Genomic DNA, 16,136 nt, shown 5'->3' on the forward strand with positions numbered 1-16,136 from the left:
TCTGCCTCGGCGCTAGGACGGGGTAGGACTAAAGACTGACTCAGTTCTATGTTATTGAATACAGGTCGAGACACAACACGTGTTGAAGCATTCCGACTGTCATTAGCATTTCCACCATTTTGTAACGACGGGCCTGCTAACTCGGAATCATTCGGGATGCTGTTTTGATCATTGTGTACACCATTTTGCACGGGGGACACTGCTGCTTCTGAAGCATTCAGGATGCTGTTTTGATCAATGTATCCATCGGTTTGCACAGAGGAAACTGATGCTTCTGAAACATCCATGCTATCATCAATGTACCCGCCGTATTCCACTGAGGAAACTAGTGCTTCTGAACCATCTATGCTATCGTCATCGCTGATGTAACCACCGTATTCCACTGAGGAAGCTAGTGCTTCTGAACCATCCATACTGTCATCAATGTACCCGCCATCTTCCCCAGAGGAAGCTGCTGATTCAGCATTGACGGGGGCCTCGCTAACATTATTTGCCACACGGACTTCGTCTGCGAGCTGATTTAAACGCACGAGATCAGGATATGCGTCAGAGTTTTGGTAGCAATCTAACACCCACTCCAGAATGCCATCAAATGTTATTGGATAGCTTGAGTTTGTTTCTGAGGGGGTGGTAGGTTCGTTTACAGCTAGCTCGTCGTAACTTAGATCGTTAATATTGTCTGAACACTGAGGAAATGACATTTCACCATACGTGTAATCATCTTCGCTTAGACCACTTATATCATTCAAACATTGATTAAATGACGTTTCTCTATCTGTTGAATCATATATAACGTCTGCTTCATCGTTAGGAGGAGTTAGAACTGAAGACAGAGGTACTTTGTCTGCGTGCTGATTTAAAACCACAAGGTCTGCTTCATAGTTTTGGTGACCGTCTAAAACTACTTCCAGTGCGCTATCTAATGTTGGTGGATAGCATGAGTTTGTTTCCGAGGGGGAGGAATGGTCGTTTACATCTAGTTCTTCGTCACTCAACTTCAAACAACTTCAAACAATGCAGAAACGACGTTTCTGCAGCTGCTAAATCACCCATGTTTGACCGTTTATGAAATCATCCCATCACAAGAAAATAGAAAGGAAATCAAAATTACATTTCTCACTGCTGAAGAAAAACCACACCGCTATCAAACGCCTCCAGCTTATTCAGTTGGTGTAACCATGAAGTTGACGGTAGCAGCGCTGTGCTCGCGAGTCAGATCTGTACGGAAAAGAGACAGAGAGGTAAAAAAAGAAAAAGGGGTAAGTATTTGAAACACTGCAATATTACATTTAACAACAAATCATTTAGCGATCATCTTATGAAAATAACCATAAAAATAATTTACCGGTATGGCATCACGTTTTGGAGTGTGTTTGGGATGGGGTCATCCAGAGCTGTTCTACGACCACACTGAGAAGCTCAAAAATATGCCTGGCTCTCAGACTGCAGTGGTGTTGGGGGTCGCCCCCGAACGTGGCGTGACAGAGGTTGAGGGATGCTCCTATCTGGGGCGGGGGACACCCCCGATTTCACACGTCAGAGATCTCTCCCACCGATGGTTTACCGATGAATGGCTTATGCTGTAGATTCCATTACCTTGTAGCAAAAGAGCAGATATATATATATATATATATATATATATATATATATATATATATATATATATATAACGTTACTATGGACAATTTATACATCAGGTAAAAAATAAAATAAAAAAACATATTTAGATTTTATTTAAATAAGCCTAAACACCCCCCCCACACACACACACACACACACACACACACACACACACACACACACACACACACACACACACACACACACACACACTACATTGACTTCCATGCATTTCCTGGAGACTTATTATAACCTTAGTCAAAAACCAAACACATGCCTGACCCTTAAAACCTAAAACCATACCATGTCTTCACCCCAAAATTAATGATTGGATAATTACATGATATTATAAAATATAAAAAGTACTTACCAGTGTTTTTCAGATCAGATCATAATCAGGTCTCATTCTCTCCAGAAGGTCACGAGGGAATGTTCAGGGGAATACTTGCTTCCCTTAAATAGCTGTATTGCAAATAAGCATGTCAATAGGCCCCAGAAAAGTGGGGAACCAATCGGAATGGTATTATTAGTTTAACGTGTCTTATCTGTCAGAGATTTCTTAAAAACCCACAAGTCTGTGCATTCTTAAGTGTTTTTTTACAGCTAACCCCAGTGTTGATCAGACTTTATGGAGCCGATTCAGAATGAAATAGCAGGACCTTTTTTTAAAAATCTTCTCTTTCCTTCATACCTGCAGCTATTTCTAATCTCATATAACTTCATATAAGGATTATTTTATTAAGGGGTAATGTAATTAAACATAAAGAAAAAAACCAAACGCCCTGGGGTCATTAAGATCTTTAATTTATTGCCAACCTCTTCAGAGAGACTTTGTTGCATTTATTACCAGATTACCCCTCCTTTCAATAAGAGAGGCCCTTATAGTTAGTATAGTAATTAAACATTAGTTCACCATCCGTACACTTCAAAAGAGCATTCTTAGTTATTAACCCCACTTATATTTAAAAAAGACGGTCTGTGTGTGTGTGTGTGTGTGTGTGTGTGTGTGTGTGTGTGTGTGTGTGTGTGTGTGTGTGTGTGTGTGTGTGGGTGGTGGTGTGGGTGTGTGTGTGTGTGTGTGTGTGTGTGTGTGTGTGTGTGTGTGTGTGTGTGTGTGTGTGGGTAGGGGGTGGGGGAAGAAATGGCAAGAGCCATTTCGGGTCACACCTTCAGGTCTGTGCATTCTTAAGTGTTTTTACAGCTAACATCTGTGGTGAGCACATTTAAAAAGTAGAAAATCTTCTCTTTCCTCCAAAACCTACAGCTATTTCTAATCTCATATAACTCCATATAGGGATTATTTTATTAATGGATTGATGTAATTAAACATAAAGAAAAAACCAAACGCCATGGGGTCATTAAGATCTTTAATTTATTGCCAACCTCTTCAGAGAGACTTTGTTGCATTTATTACCAGATTACCCCTCCTTTCAATAAGAGAGGCCCTTATAGTTAGTATAGTAATTAAACATTAGTTCACCATCCGTACACTTCATGAGAGCTGTGTAGAAAGAGATGTCCTGTATGGGTTGATTGCGCGTTGATCTGTTGGTAAAATGCTCATCTATCATTTTCAACCAAGCAGTATGAGGTCAAATTTAATAAGTAATAGTTTGTCACGATTTTACGGGAAAAAGTCAGAGCGCAATGTCACATCTTAAAGACAGCTTGAACTGGATAGATGGTTAGTCTTTTTTCAAAACATACCATATGTTCTGCATGTTAGTATATTTGGCCAAATCGGGTTAGGCCCTACTGCCCCACTCCCCCAATAGGGAAGTCACGCTTTGAGAAGAGGTGTTTAATTTCACAGATCTGACTTGATGTGATGGCTGAAGTAATAGGGACGGGGGAGGACAATTCAGGGGTGAAGAAGCAGAAAGATAACTTGTTTGTAAAACGGACAGCACTTCAGTTTCAGGAAAGATGACACATATAACTTCATATAGGGATTATTTTATTAGTGGATTTGATGTAATTAAACATAAAGAAAAAAAACAAACGCCATGGGGTCATTAAGATCTTTAATTTATTGCCAACCTCTTCAGAGAGACTTTGTTGCATTTATTACCAGATTACCCCTCCTTTCAACAAAGAGAGGCCCTTATAGTTAGTATAGTAATTAAACATTAGTTCACCATCCGTACACTTCAAGAGAGCCTCCTTAGTTATTAACCCAACTCTTATTTAAAAAAAAAAAGGCGGGGTAGGAGGGGAATACGGGTATGGGTGTGTGTGTGTGTGTGTGTGTGTGTGTGTGTGTGTGTGTGTGTGTGTGTGTGTGTGTGTGTGTGTGTGTGTGTGTGTGTGTGTGTGTGTGTGTGTGTGTGTGTGTGTGTGTGTGTGTGGATGGAAATCTCTCCGGCCAGAAGGATATCCCCTTTAGCGCAATACCGCATCAGTTGCACCTCTTATGTGACATACAAGAATAGTGTGTGACAGACAAAAGATGTCCTATAGGGGCTGATTATGCATGGACATAAACGCTAGTAACGTCTAATCTGACGGGGGATACCCGCTGTTGCTGACGGAGGGAGACCCCGGTGCTGCGGACTATTCGACATGCATCTCTGCATGCGGTGAGCGGAACAAAACACACTCGTAGATAACACACGTAGCTATTTTAATTACCTCTCAAACTACCTAAACTAGTTAAAGTTTGTTTTAGTTTTACTGTCGAGTCACTCATTATTGGACCCGCGAGCTGCATGATACTGGCGTGTTGTCAGGAGGGGGGAGAGCAGTCCGTTTATTATTCCCGTGTTATTGTAAATTACTGTACACGTTTTGAATAGTTAATTAATCTACTATAACTAGTTGGTTTAATATCGAATCATATCAGTTTGTTTCAAAGCTCATTAAATAACATAGAAGACCTTTAACCGGCACTTTTCTAATTCTGCCCCGGAAGATTTAAACTGTAACGAACATGCCGACCGGACAGGAGGGGGGAGGAGGAGGGGGTTGAGAGGGGTGGGGGCTGAGCGGGGTGGGGGGCTACCTGAGAGGATGTAGCACCTGTATGTGAGGGGGAGGGGGGGTGGGCTGAGGGGGGTGGGGGGTACCGGGGAGGATGTCACACCTGTACGCGATAACACCTCGAACAAAGGGCTCATTAGCATATCAAAGGGGGGTCATTAACATAATTAGGGGGCGGGACTTAGAAGGTGTGACCTGTCACTTTTGTATGCATACTAATGAGATTGAAGCGGGATATGTAATACTACTCAAGAGCATGCTTCAAATCATTGAAGGAGAATTACAATCAATGACCACTGCAATGCGCTCAACGATTGCACTTTTGACAGACAAAATCAAGCAAGGAAAGAAATCCCTTTATATTTTCCATTTTGACCGGACAAACTATGAGCAGGAACGAAAAGAAAGTCCTTGGTTGCAGAATTGAAGTACCCTGAGCATAACTGCTATTAACAACCTTCAGTTGTTCACAGGACGACATGCCTCTTCGATTTGAATACACGGAGAGCCAAAGCCGTACAATTCAAAAGCCATGCTCAACAAACAATTGTCTTGAAAAGACTGCCATATTTCTGAAAGAGCTTTTTACTCTATCTAGATTCACGATAACTTTTCTTGGTTGAGTTATTTGAAGTTGATCAGGATCAAAGAAGAGTGTTTCTGCCCGGTTTTGAGCCGGGGACCTTTCGCGTGTAAGGCGAACGTGATGACCACTACACTACAGAAACTGCTGGAAAGCTAAGTACACGTTTGCGCGTAGATGCAACATTGATATTTAATTGTAAACCTTCAAAACGACGGACCACATGTTGATTTCTGAGACTCTGAGAGATTTTACACTGGATCCAGTCACAGCTGCAGCGTCATTGACTTTCGTGACAGCAACTGTATACTGAACCCAAATGCTATCCTGGATATGACCTGTAACCCCTCGAAGAGCACCACGTAGGGTTGACGTGCTAGGATCGCTACTAGAACATTCCTCGTTAGTATAGTGGACAGTATCTCTGCTTGTCACGCAGAAGACCGGGGTTCGATTCCCCGACGGGGAGAGTTTTCAATAACAGCCAGCCTTTATTCACCAAAGGAGGCAAGCATCAATCAACTCATGAACGAGGATGCCACCAAGAGGCCCTTGGAAACACTTTCGGATAAGCGCGTACCTGAACCATGGCAACTGAAATTTCGTATGGTCATCATTATAATATCCATGACAAAGCTACCAAGAGCATGCTTCAAATCATTGAAGGAGAATTACAATCAATGACCACTGCAATGCGCTCAACGATTGCACTTTTGACAGACAAAATCAAGCAAGGAAAGAAATCCCTTTATATTTTCCATTTTGACCGGACAAACTATGAGCAGGAACGAAAAGAAAGTCCTTGGTTGCAGAATTGAAGTACCCTGAGCATAACTGCTATTAACAACCTTCAGTTGTTCACAGGACGACATGCCTCTTCGATTTGAATACACGGAGAGCCAAAGCCGTACAATTCAAAAGCCATGCTCAACAAACAATTGTCTTGAAAAGACTCAACATTCAACTGCCATATTACTGAAAGTGCTTTTTACTCTATCTAGATTCCCGATAACTCTTCTTGGTTGAGTTCTTTGAAGTTGATCAGGATCAAAGAAGAGTGTTTCTGCCCGGTTTTGAGCCGGGGACCTTTCGCGTGTAAGGCGAACGTGATGACCACTACACTACAGAAACTGCTGGAAAGCTAAGTACACGTTTGCGCGTAGATGCAACATTGATATTTAATTGTAAACCTTCAAAACGACGGACCACATGTTGATTTCTGAGACTCTGAGAGATTTTACACTGGATCCAGTCACAGCTGCAGCGTCATTGACTTTCGTGACAGCAACTGTATACTGAACCCAAATGCTATCCTGGATATGACCTGTAACCCCTCGAAGAGCACCACGTAGGGTTGACGTGCTAGGATCGCTACTAGAACATTCCTCGTTAGTATAGTGGACAGTATCTCTGCTTGTCACGCAGAAGACCGGGGTTCGATTCCCCGACGGGGAGAATTTTCAATAACAGCCAGCCTTTATTCACCAAAGGAGGCAAGCATCAATCAACTCATGAACGAGGATGCCACCAAGAGGCCCTTGGAAACACTTTCGGATAAGCGCGTACCTGAACCATGGCAACTGAAATTTCGTATGGTCATCATTATAATATCCATGACAAAGCTACCAAGAGCATGCTTCAAATCATTGAAGGAGAATTACAATCAATGACCACTGCAATGCGCTCAACGATTGCACTTTTGACAGACAAAATCAAGCAAGGAAAGAAATCCCTTTATATTTTCCATTTTGACCGGACAAACTATGAGCAGGAACGAAAAGAAAGTCCTTGGTTGCAGAATTGAAGTACCCTGAGCATAACTGCTATTAACAACCTTCAGTTGTTCACAGGACGACATGCCTCTTCGATTTGAATACACGGAGAGCCAAAGCCGTACGATTCAAAAGCCATGCTCAACAAACAATTGTCTTGAAAAGACTCAACATTCAACTGCCATATTACTGAAAGAGCTTTTTACTCTATCTAGATTCCCGATAACTTTTCTTGGTTGAGTTCTTTGAAGTTGATCAGGATCAAAGAAGAGTGTTTCTGCCCGGTTTTGAGCCGGGGACCTTTCGCGTGTTAGGCGAACGTGATGACCACTACACTACAGAAACTGCTGGAAAGCTAAGTACACGTTTGCGCGTAGATGCAACATTGATATTTAATTGTAAACCTTCAAAACGACGGACCACATGTTGATTTCTGAGACTCTGAGAGATTTTACACTGGATCCAGTCACAGCTGCAGCGTCATTGACTTTCGTGACAGCAACTGTATACTGAACCCAAATGCTATCCTGGATATGACCTGTAACCCCTCGAAGAGCGCCACGTAGGGTTGACGTGCTAGGATTGCTACTAGAACATTCCTCGTTAGTATAGTGGACAGTATCTCTGCTTGTCACGCAGAAGACCGGGGTTCGATTCCCCGACGGGGAGAATTTTCAATAACAGCCAGCCTTTATTCACCAAAGGAGGCAAGCATCAATCAACTCATGAACGAGGATGCCACCAAGAGGCCCTTGGAAACACTTTCGGATAAGCGCGTACCTGAACCATGGCAACTGAAATTTCGTATGGTCATCATTATAATATCCATGACAAAGCTACCAAGAGCATGCTTCAAATCATTGAAGGAGAATTACAATCAATGACCACTGCAATGCGCTCAACGATTGCACTTTTGACAGACAAAATCAAGCAAGGAAAGAAATCCCTTTATATTTTCCATTTTGACCGGACAAACTATGAGCAGGAACGAAAAGAAAGTCCTTGGTTGCAGAATTGAAGTACCCTGAGCATAACTGCTATTAACAACCTTCAGTTGTTCACAGGACGACATGCCTCTTCGATTTGAATACACGGAGAGCCAAAGCCGTACAATTCAAAAGCCATGCTCAACAAACAATTGTCTTGAAAAGACTGCCATATTTCTGAAAGAGCTTTTTACTCTATCTAGATTCCCGATAACTCTTCTTGGTTGAGTTCTTTGAAGTTGATCAGGATCAAAGAAGAGTGTTTCTGCCCGGTTTTGAGCCGGGGACCTTTCGCGTGTTAGGCGAACGTGATGACCACTACACTACAGAAACTGCTGGAAAGCTAAGTACACGTTTGCGCGTAGATGCAACATTGATATTTAATTGTAAACCTTCAAAACGACGGACCACATGTTGATTTCTGAGACTCTGAGAGATTTTACACTGGATCCAGTCACAGCTGCAGCGTCATTGACTTTCGTGACAGCAACTGTATACTGAACCCAAATGCTATCCTGGATATGACCTGTAACCCCTCGAAGAGCGCCACGTAGGGTTGACGTGCTAGGATTGCTACTAGAACATTCCTCGTTAGTATAGTGGACAGTATCTCTGCTTGTCACGCAGAAGACCGGGGTTCGATTCCCCGACGGGGAGAATTTTCAATAACAGCCAGCCTTTATTCACCAAAGGAGGCAAGCATCAATCAACTCATGAACGAGGATGCCACCAAGAGGCCCTTGGAAACACTTTCGGATAAGCGCGTACCTGAACCATGGCAACTGAAATTTCGTATGGTCATCATTATAATATCCATGACAAAGCTACCAAGAGCATGCTTCAAATCATTGAAGGAGAATTACAATCAATGACCACTGCAATGCGCTCAACGATTGCACTTTTGACAGACAAAATCAAGCAAGGAAAGAAATCCCTTTATATTTTCCATTTTGACCGGACAAACTATGAGCAGGAACGAAAAGAAAGTCCTTGGTTGCAGAATTGAAGTACCCTGAGCATAACTGCTATTAACAACCTTCAGTTGTTCACAGGACGACATGCCTCTTCGATTTGAATACACGGAGAGCCAAAGCCGTACAATTCAAAAGCCATGCTCAACAAACAATTGTCTTGAAAAGACTCAACATTCAACTGCCATATTACTGAAAGTGCTTTTTACTCTATCTAGATTCCCGATAACTCTTCTTGGTTGAGTTCTTTGAAGTTGATCAGGATCAAAGAAGAGTGTTTCTGCCCGGTTTTGAGCCGGGGACCTTTCGCGTGTTAGGCGAACGTGATGACCACTACACTACAGAAACTGCTGGAAAGCTAAGTACACGTTTGCGCGTAGATGCAACATTGATATTTAATTGTAAACCTTCAAAACGACGGACCACATGTTGATTTCTGAGACTCTGAGAGATGTTACACTGGATCCAGTCACAGCTGCAGCGTCATTGACTTTCGTGACAGCAACTGTATACTGAACCCAAATGCTATCCTGGATATGACCTGTAACCCCTCGAAGAGCGCCACGTAGGGTTGACGTGCTAGGATTGCTACTAGAACATTCCTCGTTAGTATAGTGGACAGTATCTCTGCTTGTCACGCAGAAGACCGGGGTTCGATTCCCCGACGGGGAGAATTTTCAATAACAGCCAGCCTTTATTCACCAAAGGAGGCAAGCATCAATCAACTCATGAACGAGGATGCCACCAAGAGGCCCTTGGAAACACTTTCGGATAAGCGCGTACCTGAACCATGGCAACTGAAATTTCGTATGGTCATCATTATAATATCCATGACAAAGCTACCAAGAGCATGCTTCAAATCATTGAAGGAGAATTACAATCAATGACCACTGCAATGCGCTCAACGATTGCACTTTTGACAGACAAAATCAAGCAAGGAAAGAAATCCCTTTATATTTTCCATTTTGACCGGACAAACTATGAGCAGGAACGAAAAGAAAGTCCTTGGTTGCAGAATTGAAGTACCCTGAGCATAACTGCTATTAACAACCTTCAGTTGTTCACAGGACGACATGCCTCTTCGATTTGAATACACGGAGAGCCAAAGCCGTACAATTCAAAAGCCATGCTCAACAAACAATTGTCTTGAAAAGACTGCCATATTTCTGAAAGAGCTTTTTACTCTATCTAGATTCCCGATAACTTTTCTTGGTTGAGTTCTTTGAAGTTGATCAGGATCAAAGAAGAGTGTTTCTGCCCGGTTTTGAGCCGGGGACCTTTCGCGTGTTAGGCGAACGTGATGACCACTACACTACAGAAACTGCTGGAAAGCTAAGTACACGTTTGCGCGTAGATGCAACATTGATATTTAATTGTAAACCTTCAAAACGACGGACCACATGTTGATTTCTGAGACTCTGAGAGATTTTACACTGGATCCAGTCACAGCTGCAGCGTCATTGACTTTCGTGACAGCAACTGTATACTGAACCCAAATGCTATCCTGGATATGACCTGTAACCCCTCGAAGAGCGCCACGTAGGGTTGACGTGCTAGGATCGCTACTAGAACATTCCTCGTTAGTATAGTGGACAGTATCTCTGCTTGTCACGCAGAAGACCGGGGTTCGATTCCCCGACGGGGAGAATTTTCAATAACAGCCAGCCTTTATTCACCAAAGGAGGCAAGCATCAATCAACTCATGAACGAGGATGCCACCAAGAGGCCCTTGGAAACACTTTCGGATAAGCGCGTACCTGAACCATGGCAACTGAAATTTCGTATGGTCATCATTATAATATCCATGACAAAGCTACCAAGAGCATGCTTCAAATCATTGAAGGAGAATTACAATCAATGACCACTGCAATGCGCTCAACGATTGCACTTTTGACAGACAAAATCAAGCAAGGAAAGAAATCCCTTTATATTTTCCATTTTGACCGGACAAACTATGAGCAGGAACGAAAAGAAAGTCCTTGGTTGCAGAATTGAAGTACCCTGAGCATAACTGCTATTAACAACCTTCAGTTGTTCACAGGACGACATGCCTCTTCGATTTGAATACACGGAGAGCCAAAGCCGTACAATTCAAAAGCCATGCTCAACAAACAATTGTCTTGAAAAGACTCAACATTCAACTGCCATATTACTGAAAGATGCTTTTTACTCTATCTAGATTCCCGATAACTCTCTTGGTTGAGTTCTTTGAAGTTGATCAGGATCAAAGAAGAGTGTTTCTGCCCGGTTTTGAGCCGGGGACCTTTCGCGTGTTAGGCGAACGTGATGACCACTACACTACAGAAACTGCTGGAAAGCTAAGTACACGTTTGCGCGTAGATGCAACATTGATATTTAATTGTAAACCTTCAAAACGACGGACCACATGTTGATTTCTGAGACTCTGAGAGATGTTACACTGGATCCAGTCACAGCTGCAGCGTCATTGACTTTCGTGACAGCAACTGTATACTGAACCCAAATGCTATCCTGGATATGACCTGTAACCCCTCGAAGAGCACCACGTAGGGTTGACGTGCTAGGATCGCTACTAGAACATTCCTCGTTAGTATAGTGGACAGTATCTCTGCTTGTCACGCAGAAGACCGGGGTTCGATTCCCCGACGGGGAGAATTTTCAATAACAGCCAGCCTTTATTCACCAAAGGAGGCAAGCATCAATCAACTCATGAACGAGGATGCCACCAAGAGGCCCTTGGAAACACTTTCGGATAAGCGCGTACCTGAACCATGGCAACTGAAATTTCGTATGGTCATCATTATAATATCCATGACAAAGCTACCAAGAGCATGCTTCAAATCATTGAAGGAGAATTACAATCAATGACCACTGCAATGCGCTCAACGATTGCACTTTTGACAGACAAAATCAAGCAAGGAAAGAAATCCCTTTATATTTTCCATTTTGACCGGACAAACTATGAGCAGGAACGAAAAGAAAGTCCTTGGTTGCAGAATTGAAGTACCCTGAGCATAACTGCTATTAACAACCTTCAGTTGTTCACAGGACGACATGCCTCTTCGATTTGAATACACGGAGAGCCAAAGCCGTACAATTCAAAAGCCATGCTCAACAAACAATTGTCTTGAAAAGACTCAACATTCAACTGCCATATTACTGAAAGTGCTTTTTACTCTATCTAGATTCCCGATAACTCTTCTTGGTTGAGTTCTTTGAAGTTGATCAGGATCAAAGAAGAGTGTTTCTGCCCGGTTTTGAGCCGGGGACCTTTCGCGTGTTAGGCGAACGTGATGACCACTACACTACAGAAACTGCTGGAAAGCTAAGTACACGTTTGCGCGTAGATGCAACATTGATATTTAATTGTAAACCTTCAAAACGACGGACCACATGTTGATTTCTGAGACTCTGAGAGATGTTACACTGGATCCAGTCACAGCTGCAGCGTCATTGACTTTCGTGACAGCAACTGTATACTGAACCCAAATGCTATCCTGGATATGACCTGTAACCCCTCGAAGAGCGCCACGTAGGGTTGACGTGCTAGGATCGCTACTAGAACATTCCTCGTTAGTATAGTGGACAGTATCTCTGCTTGTCACGCAGAAGACCGGGGTTCGATTCCCCGACGGGGAGAGTTTTCAATAACAGCCAGCCTTTATTCACCAAAGGAGGCAAGCATCAATCAACTCATGAACGAGGATGCCACCAAGAGGCCCTTGGAAACACTTTCGGATAAGCGCGTACCTGAACCATGGCAACTGAAATTTCGTATGGTCATCATTATAATATCCATGACAAAGCTACCAAGAGCATGCTTCAAATCATTGAAGGAGAATTACAATCAATGACCACTGCAATGCGCTCAACGATTGCACTTTTGACAGACAAAATCAAGCAAGGAAAGAAATCCCTTTATATTTTCCATTTTGACCGGACAAACTATGAGCAGGAACGAAAAGAAAGTCCTTGGTTGCAGAATTGAAGTACCCTGAGCATAACTGCTATTAACAACCTTCAGTTGTTCACAGGACGACATGCCTCTTCGATTTGAATACACGGAGAGCCAAAGCCGTACAATTCAAAAGCCATGCTCAACAAACAATTGTCTTGAAAAGACTCAACATTCAACTGCCATATTACTGAAAGTGCTTTTTACTCTATCTAGATTCCCGATAACTCTTCTTGGTTGAGTTCTTTGAAGTTGATCAGGATCAAAGAAGAGTGTTTCTGCCCGGTTTTGAGCCGGGGACCTTTCGCGTGTAGGCGAACGTGATGACCACTACACTACAGAAACTGCTGGAAAGCTAAGTACACGTTTGCGCGTAGATGCAACATTGATATTTAATTGTAAACCTTCAAAACGACGGACCACATGTTGATTTCTGAGACTCTGAGAGATTTTACACTGGATCCAGTCACAGCTGCAGCGTCATTGACTTTCGTGACAGCAACTGTATACTGAACCCAAATGCTATCCTGGATATGACCTGTAACCCCTCGAAGAGCGCCACGTAGGGTTGACGTGCTAGGATTGCTACTAGAACATTCCTCGTTAGTATAGTGGACAGTATCTCTGCTTGTCACGCAGAAGACCGGGGTTCGATTCCCCGACGGGGAGAATTTTCAATAACAGCCAGCCTTTATTCACCAAAGGAGGCAAGCATCAATCAACTCATGAACGAGGATGCCACCAAGAGGCCCTTGGAAACACTTTCGGATAAGCGCGTACCTGAACCATGGCAACTGAAATTTCGTATGGTCATCATTATAATATCCATGACAAAGCTACCAAGAGCATGCTTCAAATCATTGAAGGAGAATTACAATCAATGACCACTGCAATGCGCTCAACGATTGCACTTTTGACAGACAAAATCAAGCAAGGAAAGAAATCCCTTTATATTTTCCATTTTGACCGGACAAACTATGAGCAGGAACGAAAAGAAAGTCCTTGGTTGCAGAATTGAAGTACCCTGAGCATAACTGCTATTAACAACCTTCAGTTGTTCACAGGACGACATGCCTCTTCGATTTGAATACACGGAGAGCCAAAGCCGTACAATTCAAAAGCCATGCTCAACAAACAATTGTCTTGAAAAGACTCAACATTCAACTGCCATATTACTGAAAGTGCTTTTTACTCTATCTAGATTCCCGATAACTCTTCTTGGTTGAGTTCTTTGAAGTTGATCAGGATCAAAGAAGAGTGTTTCTGCCCGGTTTTGAGCCGGGGACCTTTCGCGTGTTAGGCGAACGTGATGACCACTACACTACAGAAACTGCTGGAAAGCTAAGTACACGTTTGCGCGTAGATGCAACATTGATATTTAATTGTAAACCTTCAAAACGACGGACCACATGTTGATTTCTGAGACTCTGAGAGATTTTACACTGGATCCAGTCACAGCTGCAGCGTCATTGACTTTCGTGACAGCAACTGTATACTGAACCCAAATGCTATCCTGGATATGACCTGTAACCCCTCGAAGAGCGCCACGTAGGGTTGACGTGCTAGGATTGCTACCAGAACATTCCTCGTTAGTATAGTGGACAGTATCTCTGCTTGTCACGCAGAAGACCGGGGTTCGATTCCCCGACGGGGAGAATTTTCAATAACAGCCAGCCTTTATTCACCAAAGGAGGCAAGCATCAATCAACTCATGAACGAGGATGCCACCAAGAGGCCCTTGGAAACACTTTCGGATAAGCGCGTACCTGAACCATGGCAACTGAAATTTCGTATGGTCATCATTATAATATCCATGACAAAGCTACCAAGAGCATGCTTCAAATCATTGAAGGAGAATTACAATCAATGACCACTGCAATGCGCTCAACGATTGCACTTTTGACAGACAAAATCAAGCAAGGAAAGAAATCCCTTTATATTTTCCATTTTGACCGGACAAACTATGAGCAGGAACGAAAAGAAAGTCCTTGGTTGCAGAATTGAAGTACCCTGAGCATAACTGCTATTAACAACCTTCAGTTGTTCACAGGACGACATGCCTCTTCGATTTGAATACACGGAGAGCCAAAGCCGTACAATTCAAAAGCCATGCTCAACAAACAATTGTCTTGAAAAGACTCAACATTCAACTGCCATATTACTGAAAGTGCTTTTTACTCTATCTAGATTCCCGATAACTCTTCTTGGTTGAGTTCTTTGAAGTTGATCAGGATCAAAGAAGAGTGTTTCTGCCCGGTTTTGAGCCGGGGACCTTTCGCGTGTTAGGCGAACGTGATGACCACTACACTACAGAAACTGCTGGAAAGCTAAGTACACGTTTGCGCGTAGATGCAACATTGATATTTAATTGTAAACCTTCAAAACGACGGACCACATGTTGATTTCTGAGACTCTGAGAGATGTTACACTGGATCCAGTCACAGCTGCAGCGTCATTGACTTTCGTGACAGCAACTGTATACTGAACCCAAATGCTATCCTGGATATGACCTGTAACCCCTCGAAGAGCGCCACGTAGGGTTGACGTGCTAGGATTGCTACTAGAACATTCCTCGTTAGTATAGTGGACAGTATCTCTGCTTGTCACGCAGAAGACCGGGGTTCGATTCCCCGACGGGGAGAGTTTTCAATAACAGCCAGCCTTTATTCACCAAAGGAGGCAAGCATCAATCAACTCATGAACGAGGATGCCACCAAGAGGCCCTTGGAAACACTTTCGGATAAGCGCGTACCTGAACCATGGCAACTGAAATTTCGTATGGTCATCATTATAATATCCATGACAAAGCTACCAAGAGCATGCTTCAAATCATTGAAGGAGAATTACAATCAATGACCACTGCAATGCGCTCAACGATTGCACTTTTGACAGACAAAATCAAGCAAGGAAAGAAATCCCTTTATATTTTCCATTTTGACCGGACAAACTATGAGCAGGAACGAAAAGAAAGTCCTTGGTTGCAGAATTGAAGTACCCTGAGCATAACTGCTATTAACAACCTTCAGTTGTTCACAGGACGACATGCCTCTTCGATTTGAATACACGGAGAGCCAAAGCCGTACAATTCAAAAGCCATGCTCAACAAACAATTGTCTTGAAAAGACTGCCATATTTCTGAAAGAGCTTTTTACTCTATCTAGATTCCCGATAACTTTTCTTGGTTGAGTTCTTTGAAGTTGATCAGGATCAAAGAAGAGTGTTTCTGCCCGGTTTTGAGCCGGGGACCTTTCGCGTGTTAGGCGAACGTGATGACCACTACACTACAGAAAC

General features: G+C 42.9%; 22 non-coding genes across 22 annotated transcripts; 11 read left to right on the forward strand and 11 right to left on the reverse strand.

Moving 5' to 3' along the window:
- Positions 1-5,254: 5,254 nt before the first annotated feature.
- On the reverse strand, positions 5,255-5,327 carry trnav-uac. Its single transcript has one exon. It is a non-coding gene; the product is annotated as a tRNA-Val (tRNA).
- Positions 5,328-5,579: 252 nt separating this feature from the next.
- On the forward strand, positions 5,580-5,651 carry trnad-guc. The gene has a single exon. It is a non-coding gene; the product is annotated as a tRNA-Asp (tRNA).
- A 589-nt stretch (positions 5,652-6,240) lies between these two features.
- Positions 6,241-6,313, reverse strand: trnav-uac. Its single transcript has one exon. It is a non-coding gene; the product is annotated as a tRNA-Val (tRNA).
- Positions 6,314-6,565: 252 nt separating this feature from the next.
- trnad-guc lies at positions 6,566-6,637 on the forward strand. Its single transcript has one exon. It is a non-coding gene; the product is annotated as a tRNA-Asp (tRNA).
- A 589-nt stretch (positions 6,638-7,226) lies between these two features.
- Positions 7,227-7,299, reverse strand: trnav-aac. The gene has a single exon. It is a non-coding gene; the product is annotated as a tRNA-Val (tRNA).
- A 252-nt stretch (positions 7,300-7,551) lies between these two features.
- Positions 7,552-7,623, forward strand: trnad-guc. The gene has a single exon. It is a non-coding gene; the product is annotated as a tRNA-Asp (tRNA).
- Positions 7,624-8,200: 577 nt separating this feature from the next.
- On the reverse strand, positions 8,201-8,273 carry trnav-aac. Its single transcript has one exon. It is a non-coding gene; the product is annotated as a tRNA-Val (tRNA).
- Positions 8,274-8,525: 252 nt separating this feature from the next.
- Positions 8,526-8,597, forward strand: trnad-guc. Its single transcript has one exon. It is a non-coding gene; the product is annotated as a tRNA-Asp (tRNA).
- Positions 8,598-9,186: 589 nt separating this feature from the next.
- Positions 9,187-9,259, reverse strand: trnav-aac. Its single transcript has one exon. It is a non-coding gene; the product is annotated as a tRNA-Val (tRNA).
- A 252-nt stretch (positions 9,260-9,511) lies between these two features.
- trnad-guc lies at positions 9,512-9,583 on the forward strand. Its single transcript has one exon. It is a non-coding gene; the product is annotated as a tRNA-Asp (tRNA).
- A 577-nt stretch (positions 9,584-10,160) lies between these two features.
- On the reverse strand, positions 10,161-10,233 carry trnav-aac. Its single transcript has one exon. It is a non-coding gene; the product is annotated as a tRNA-Val (tRNA).
- A 252-nt stretch (positions 10,234-10,485) lies between these two features.
- On the forward strand, positions 10,486-10,557 carry trnad-guc. Its single transcript has one exon. It is a non-coding gene; the product is annotated as a tRNA-Asp (tRNA).
- A 589-nt stretch (positions 10,558-11,146) lies between these two features.
- On the reverse strand, positions 11,147-11,219 carry trnav-aac. The gene has a single exon. It is a non-coding gene; the product is annotated as a tRNA-Val (tRNA).
- A 252-nt stretch (positions 11,220-11,471) lies between these two features.
- trnad-guc lies at positions 11,472-11,543 on the forward strand. The gene has a single exon. It is a non-coding gene; the product is annotated as a tRNA-Asp (tRNA).
- A 589-nt stretch (positions 11,544-12,132) lies between these two features.
- trnav-aac lies at positions 12,133-12,205 on the reverse strand. Its single transcript has one exon. It is a non-coding gene; the product is annotated as a tRNA-Val (tRNA).
- Positions 12,206-12,457: 252 nt separating this feature from the next.
- On the forward strand, positions 12,458-12,529 carry trnad-guc. The gene has a single exon. It is a non-coding gene; the product is annotated as a tRNA-Asp (tRNA).
- Positions 12,530-13,442: 913 nt separating this feature from the next.
- On the forward strand, positions 13,443-13,514 carry trnad-guc. The gene has a single exon. It is a non-coding gene; the product is annotated as a tRNA-Asp (tRNA).
- A 589-nt stretch (positions 13,515-14,103) lies between these two features.
- Positions 14,104-14,176, reverse strand: trnav-aac. Its single transcript has one exon. It is a non-coding gene; the product is annotated as a tRNA-Val (tRNA).
- Positions 14,177-14,428: 252 nt separating this feature from the next.
- trnad-guc lies at positions 14,429-14,500 on the forward strand. Its single transcript has one exon. It is a non-coding gene; the product is annotated as a tRNA-Asp (tRNA).
- A 589-nt stretch (positions 14,501-15,089) lies between these two features.
- On the reverse strand, positions 15,090-15,162 carry trnav-aac. Its single transcript has one exon. It is a non-coding gene; the product is annotated as a tRNA-Val (tRNA).
- Positions 15,163-15,414: 252 nt separating this feature from the next.
- trnad-guc lies at positions 15,415-15,486 on the forward strand. The gene has a single exon. It is a non-coding gene; the product is annotated as a tRNA-Asp (tRNA).
- A 577-nt stretch (positions 15,487-16,063) lies between these two features.
- Positions 16,064-16,136, reverse strand: trnav-aac. The gene has a single exon. It is a non-coding gene; the product is annotated as a tRNA-Val (tRNA).

This window comes from Trematomus bernacchii, unplaced genomic scaffold, assembly GCF_902827165.1.
Source record: "Trematomus bernacchii unplaced genomic scaffold, fTreBer1.1, whole genome shotgun sequence".
Lineage (NCBI taxonomy): Eukaryota > Metazoa > Chordata > Actinopteri > Perciformes > Nototheniidae > Trematomus > Trematomus bernacchii.